The 7536-nt window shown below is 44.2% G+C and overlaps 2 protein-coding genes across 2 annotated transcripts in view; one reads left to right on the top strand and one right to left on the bottom strand.

Moving 5' to 3' along the window:
- The window catches only part of Prap1 (proline rich acidic protein 1), a 17797-nt gene that overhangs the window by 8614 nt on the left and 1647 nt on the right, over positions 1-7536 (bottom strand). The gene's annotated exons all lie outside the window — the stretch shown is intronic.
- Positions 4781-7536, top strand: part of Caly (calcyon neuron specific vesicular protein) — a 15256-nt gene continuing 12500 nt past the window's right edge. Inside the window, exon 1 of the mRNA XM_021214015.2 lies at positions 4781-4861. The gene's annotated coding sequence lies outside the window, so the exon portion shown is untranslated. The remainder of the gene's footprint in view (positions 4862-7536) is intronic.

Raw genomic sequence — 7536 nt, 5'->3', positions numbered from 1 at the left:
TTTTTTTTTTTTAAACTTATTTTATGTATACAACTGTACTATAGCTTCAGACACCCCAGAAGAGGGCCTCAGATCCCATTTCAGATGGTTGTGAGCCACCATGTTGTTTCTGGGATTTGAACTCAGGACCTCTGGAAGAGCAGTCAGTGCCCTTAACCACTGAGCCATCTCTCCAGCCCTCCTGTATCTTTATCTTTAGTCTCTTAATAATGTAACTTTGTGAGGGGTCAAAATTGTTGCTGCAAGCAAAGCATGTTTATTCACAAATGGAAAAGACACAAGGCTTCTGACAACTCCTAAAACTCATGAAATGAGGAAAGGAAAATCCGGAAGCTTGAGTTCCCTGTCAAGATGCTGGAAGTGAGCAAGGCAGAAACAAAATTAATACAGTTAATGGGGAGACGAATAACCCTCACTTTCAGCATTAATAAAAACATCCCTCCAACACTGATGGTCAAGAAGCCCTCTCTAGGACAAGAGCCTGGTCGAATGGCAACTCCTAACTTCATGCGTTAACAGTAAAGAGCAAGGGCAGGAAGACCATCACTGTTGGTAAGTCTATGGGCCTTCACCGGGTTAGTTTTCTCGTCCAGTTAAAGAATTAAAAGACAGTTCAAATCTGGAGCGTAACAGGTAGCTGCTAGGAAATCTCAAACATCACAGAGAGCAGCAGGCAGAGAAGTTGAAGGAAGAGTTTATTGGAGTGAGGGGAGAGAGAGAGAGAGAGAGAGAGAGAGAGAGAGAGAGAGAGAGAGAGAGAGAGAGAAGACCCTCTGCAAACTAGTGCAGTGCTCTGGAAGCCAAAAGATCCAATTGTCTTCTCTAGGGCTAGGATTTTTAATGTCTCTGAAGAGCCTTCTTCCCCAAATTCAGGATTGGTCAGTTTGAAGAGAGTTAGGTGCTTGATTGGCCCTAACTTATGTAAACAAGTTCTGGGGCCTTGATTTTGTTGAGCCAGTTTATCAGCAGGGAGCCTGCTGGAGGAAGAAGCCCACACGTTTTAAACTGACAGGCTTTTGTCTAAGGTCAGGAGAGTGAAGAAGCCAGCCATGGCCCTTTTCTCTCTTTGTCTGTCTACCAGAGAGTTTGTCTAACTGCTATTCTTTCAAGCTTGGACAAACTCTGTGATGTATTCTCTACGAGAGAAGTTAGTTTTTAGACCACTGGCAGCTCTGAATGGAAGGTTGCTAAGATACACACTCAACGGAGCTCGCCTGGACTGGACCTCCTATGATCACTTCACAGACTTCCTTGCCGACTAAGAACTGGACAGAGCTTTCACAGCTGAGAGGATGGAGCTGAGCTCAGCCCTGGAAGTCATGAGAACACCTTCCTTGACAATCTCAAAGGTTTTTGGCCCGAGCCTATGACCCTACCAGGCACTCTGAATGAAGGTTTGCCAGAGAGAGAAACATACCCTAGCACCAGACATGCCTGCCCTTTGAAATGTTACTAACCCCATAGCATGAAAAAAGTAACACATTTAAACATTGCTATTATGTTCCTACTTACTGTTAACTTGGATGGTGTGTGTGTGTGTGTGTGTGTGTGTGTGTGTGTGTGTGTGTGTGTTTTATTTTTAAAAAAACACTCAATAACAAGAAGACAAACAACCTGATAGAAAAAATATTTAGAGCATCTGGATTTATCTTTCACTAAAGAAGACACGCAAAGGATCATTGACCCCAAGAGAAGATGCCAGGCTTCAGTATCTAGAGTAATGTGGATGTGAACTGCACCAGGTACTGTTGGGAGATTGCTACTGGCTGAATTGTCTCCTCTAAAGTCCCACATTGAAGTTCTAATCATTTAGAATGTATTTGTAAACAGGATCTTTTTTTAAGATTTATTTATTTATTTTATGTGTATGAGTACACTATAGTGGTGAGCCTTCATGTGGTTGTTGGGAATTGAATTTCTAGGACCTCTGCTCGCCCCAGTCCGCTCTGCTCGCTCAGTCCCTGACTGCTCTGGCCCAAAGATTTACTTATTATTATTATAAATAAGTACACTGTAGCTGTCTTCAGACCCACCAGAAGAGGGTTTCAGATCTCATTACAGGTGGTTGTGAGCCAACATGTGGTTGCTGAGATTTGAACTCAGGACCTTCGAACAAGCAGTCGGTGCTCTTACCTACTGAGCCATCTTCCCAGCCTGACAGGATCCTTTTAAAAGGCTGCGAAGGGTTAAGGATTATGATGAATGATCTTGGTTCTCCACTAAACTATGTCTGGGATTGATTAAAACCCAAGCTGCTGAATGCAAGAAGAAAAACCCTAACTACTGATGGCAGTTCAGATAAAAGGGCATGGAAGAAAGAAGCTGCTGTTTGCCTGTTTGCCCTCATTCTCCCTGGTAAGCTCATCCAGCCTGTGGCTTTGGCATCAGAACCAACTTCTGAATTCTGACATAGTCTGGGTATCAGCAGCTCTCCAGGAATCCTCCAGGTCTCCAGAACCAGCTTGGGACTGCTGAGACATCCATCCTCATGGATTGAAAAATTACTGGATTCTCAGCCTCCAATGTGAGACACTCATTGTTGACTACTCAGATTGCATCCTCTAAACCAATCTAATAAATCCCATATACACATATATATTAATTCAATCAGTTCTGTTCCATTAGAGAACCCTGGCTAATTGGTAGAATGCTTGCCAAACATGCAGAGAGAATAATAAAAAAAAAAACATGCAGAGAGCCTTGAGTCCCATCCTAAGTGGGTATGGTGGTGCACACCTGTAATCCCAGCACTCAAGGGGTGGAGTCAAGAGGACCAAGGATTCATTGCTATTCCAGGCTACACAGAGAATTCAAGGCCAACACTGTCACAAGAGCAAAGAAAAAGAGAAGGGAAAAGGAACAGAAGAGGAGGAGGAATAGGAGGAGGAGGAGGAGGAAAAGAAGTAGGAGGAGGAAGAGGAGGAAGTAAATATGGGATCTTCGAGTAGGCTCTAATCCAGTATGATCGATGCCCTTTAAGAATAGATTAGGACACTGACAGATACTCTCTACAGAAGGGAAGGAGCAGGCTAACAGCAGGACCTTCACCAGCACCTTGACCTCAGAGCTTTGGCCTCCACAATAGTAAGACTAATTTTAGTCTGTGGCAGTTTGTTATGACAGGCTGGCAGGCAGATGCCAATGTCAATAATGAGACAATAACAAATGTTGATGGATATGAAGAACCAATAATGGGAATGAAAATAGTACAGCCACTTTGGGTAAAACAGTTTAGCATTTTCTTTAAAAGTTAAATGTTGGGCCTGGAGAAGTGGCACCATTATTAAGGACACTTGATGCTCTTGGATTGGTCCAGAGTTCAATCCCCAGCACCCATGTTGACAGCTCACCACAGTTGCCCTTTCCAGCATCTACCCAAGAACAATAAAAGCACATGTCTAACAAAGACTTGGTCAGGAATGTTGTTAACATGTCATGCAACAGACACAAAGTAGAACAATTCAGATACCTGTCTGTGGACAAGCCATAATTCATGACAGCAAGAGGGTTCCAGTCAGGGCTAGAGAAATGGTTCAGCGGTTAAGAGCACTGACTGCTCTTCCAAAGATCCTGAGTTTGAATCCCAGCAACCACATGGTGGCTCACAACCATCTGTAATAAGATTCTGATGCCCTCTTCTGGTGCGTCTGAAGACAGCTACAGTTTACTTATTCATAATAATAAATCTTTAGGCCAGATTGAGTGGGCTCGACCAGAGTGAGCAGAGGTCCTGAATTCAAATTTCCAGCAAACACATGATGGCTCACAACCATCAGTACAGTTTCAATACACCTACAGGGTACTCATATACATAAAATAAATAAATCTTAAAAAAAATATTAAAGGCAGATTCCAGTCAACAGCAAGACAGACTGTGGACAGAGAATACTGCTGCCTCAAGTGTAAGACCAGGAGAAGCACGTCCACTAGAAATGCCCTGTGTGAAGCAAGGCATACCATCAATCAAACATCTGTCCAGTGCCTTCTGCATATTGCCATTATACAGACAGCAGTTACCAAGCAAGACAAGGCCAGTCCTAGGAAAGCTTCCAGTCCAGAAATTCAGACATGGACATCTAGAGGAGCACCCTCTAAGTGAGAGGCCAACCACAGCTGTCCTGACCCAAGCTTCTATTGTGAGATCTCAGGGAAAGGACCAGGCTCTCTCTTAACCCCAGGAATCCCAGCTGGAGGAGCAGCCAGGGCTCCTCTGGTCTCCTGCTTGCCCCCCTGCAGTGAAGTAACCTGAGATGTGAAAACTGGTGTGATGTATGACTTTGCATGCTATGTGTATGAAGTGTGTCTTAGCAATATGTAGCCGGGCAGTGGTGGCACACGCCTTTAATTCCAGCACTTGGGAGGCAGATGCGGTGGATTTCTGAGTTTGAGGCCAGCCTGGTCTACAGAGTGAGTTCCAGGACAGCCAGGGCTGCACAGAGAAGCCCTGTCTTGAAAAAGAAAGAAAGAAAGAAAGAAAGAAAGAAAGAAAGAAAGAAAGAAAGAAAGAAAGAAAGAAAGAAAGAAAGAAAGAAAGAAAGAAAGAAAGAAAGCAATGTGTGCGTATGGGAGGATGAAGTGTGTATCAAGTATGTGAAATGTATTTCGTGGGTGTGTGAAGTGCTTATGTCAGGTGTGTGAATGTGATCAGAGGCAGTGCAGAGGTCTGCCTTGGGATGGGGTGTGAGGCCACCTGAGCCACAGTGGTCCCTCCTCCAGCTTGCATCTCTATGGCAACCACAGCCTCGCTCTCAGGCTTCAGCCCCTAGCCCTCCCCGCCTGGTGGTGAAGCGCCTGGAACTGCATCCTCTGCATCTACACCGCATCCCTGTCCTCCTGCGACTGCGTCCTGCCGCAACTGCCTGTGAGCCATTTCCACGTTTCTCCTTTTGGAATGGGGACGAGGGGGCCAGCATGTGTGCGTGGGTGTGCACAGGTGCAGGGATGTGAGAGGTGTGAGGAAGGGGGCGGGTGCAAGAGTGTGTGTGACTGTGCGTCTGTGGGATGTACGTGCAAAGATATGGGTGTAGGGGTTGAGAGCCTATGTGGGAGTGATTTGGCTGATCCGATGTCTGCCAGAGCAGTGGAGCACAACCATCTCCTTCCTGTGGTCTCCACTAGAAGTCAGGTTGGCCCGCTGGCTCTGGTGGAGGGTGGTCATTAGACCTCTGGGGATAGTTGGGGGCAGCAGCTCTGCTGACTTGAGGTGGATGGAAAGGTCCCTAGACCTCAAGGTATGTCGAGAAACCCCTACAGGCCAGTGGCAGCCTGGACATTAGGAAGAATTATGGCTGCTCAGCCTGCACAAACCCCATATTAAGCTGCAAATCCCTATCCTGGGCATAGTAGGGTGGCAGGGGCGCCAGGACAGCTGGACCTCAGCTCTCCCAGTTCATGGTGACTGCAGACCCCCTCCCCGTGGGCTGGCTCCACCTCTGCAGGTCTGGGAGAGCCAGTGGGAGCTGTGCATCTCCACGTTGGCTCAGGGGCAAAAAAAAAAAAAAAAAAACAACACTTTCTTGGCCAAGCTTGGTGACCTACGTTCTAGCCTAAAAAAAAAAAAAAAAAAAAAAAAAAAAAAAAAAAAAAATTGTCTATGAAGCTATTTCTCTTGTTTACTTACCTCCAAGTGCTGTGGTTTATTTATGTTGCATTATATTCTGTGGTGAGCACAAATGTGGAATGCCAGGTGAGAATCAAATGTAAAACTAAGTCTATATATACATCCTATTGTTGTGATGTCAATAAAAGTCAATTCNCAAAAAAAAAAAAAAAAAAAAAAAAGTAGGCTACTGAAGACGTGACTTCTGGAAAGTACTTTCAAATGACAATCTCAGGAGATTTCTTTGTAAACATTTTTAGGAACGTAAAGTACTAAACTGAGAAGTACTTTGCATCCTATCAATGGCCATGCTTAGTCTATGTGTCTTTCTTTAGTACAGCTGTAAAGGTTGTGGTCTTCCCTCCCAAAGAGAGTACTCGGGCCTTAACAGTTGGGACAGGATGGAACTTTTCCTTGGAATGGAAACCTCACTGTTTCATAAAAGTATAGTATGCTGTTATTGGACTACTTAAATTTTCCTGTGGCTTAGGTGATGTCTGCTTTAATGCCTGCCGGTGTGTCTTAGCTTCTGTCATCGCCTTAGCTGAACCATAGCAGTTATGTCCTTTCTATGCTTCTAGCCTGATTTTTTCATCTTCAGTTTCTTAAGACTTTTTTGTCATTTTGACATTGTCCCCTGTGGTGGTTTGAATAAGCTTGGCCCAGGGAGTAGCACTATTAGGAGGTGTGGCCTTGTTAGAGGAAGTCTGTCACTTTGGGGATGGGCTTTGGGACCCTTGTCCTATGTGACTGGAAGTCAGTCTTCTTCCTAGTGACCTTCAGATGAAGATGTAGAACTCTTAACTCCTCTGGCACCATGCCTTCCTGCATGTTGTCATGCACTTGCCTTGATGATAATGGACTGAACCTTTGATCCTGTAAGCCAGCCTGAATTTAATGTTATCTTTTATAAGAGTTGCCTTGGTCATGGTGTCTCCTCATAGCAATAGAAACCCTAAGACAGAAGTTGGTACCAGGGACTGGGGTATTGCCATGATAGGCCCTGCCATTGCTTTTGTTTAGAGAAATGTGCATTTGGGGACTTGGGGAAGTAGTGGGACTTAATGGACCATCCTAGTAGAAATATAGAAGATAGTGGTGCTGAGGATAATTTGAACCGTCTAGACCTGGCCCAAGATGTTTCAGTGGGGGAAAATTTTAGTATGTGGCCTAGAGAGACTGTTATTGTGATATTTTGGTGAAGAATGTGGCTGCTTTTTACTGTTGTCTGAAAAGTCTACCTGAGGCTAAGGTAAAGAGATTTCCAATAAATTGCTTTGACAAAGGAAGTTTTGAAACATTCTAGTATAAATTTTCTTGTGTGGTTACTTAAGTTCACTCTTTGAAAAGCATTTTGATGAAAATGAGAAAGTTGAAAAAGGAAAAATATAAAATGTATAGTTCAAAGAGTAAAGAGGCACCAGGAGATAGAATGGAGCTGAATCCTGTTTTCAAGGAGATAAACAGATTAAAGGAGCGGTGACTTGGGGCAGGATTTCACCCAGCTAAGCTTACTGTTTATGCTTTTGCACCTGAACAAGGAATAGTTATATCTAGATGTTATTATTACCTGGTTATTGTTTCCATTTGGACTTTTAATCTGGAATGAACTACAGTCCAGAAATGGAGTGCCCAGTAGTGATCTAGATCTTGAGACTAGAAGACACAGGGTTTTGATATGGCTCTTGAGAAATGGTGGCCATGAAAAAGCTTCGGCCCAGGCATGGTGGTACAGGCCTTTAATTCCAGGAGACAGAGGCAAGCAGATCTCTTGAGTTCAAGGCCAGCCTGGGACAGATTAAGTTCCAGGTTTTTTAAAAAAAAAAAAAAAAAAAAAAGGCTTAGATCCAGGCATGGTGGTACATGTCTTTAATCCTAGCACTCAGGAAACAGAGCCATGCAGATCTCTGAGTTCAAGGTCAATCTACAGAGCAAGT

This window comes from Mus pahari, chromosome 1 (genome assembly GCF_900095145.1).
Source record: "Mus pahari chromosome 1, PAHARI_EIJ_v1.1, whole genome shotgun sequence".
NCBI classification, from domain to species: Eukaryota; Metazoa; Chordata; class Mammalia; order Rodentia; family Muridae; genus Mus; species Mus pahari.
This window is presented reverse-complemented; position numbering and strand designations above follow the sequence as displayed.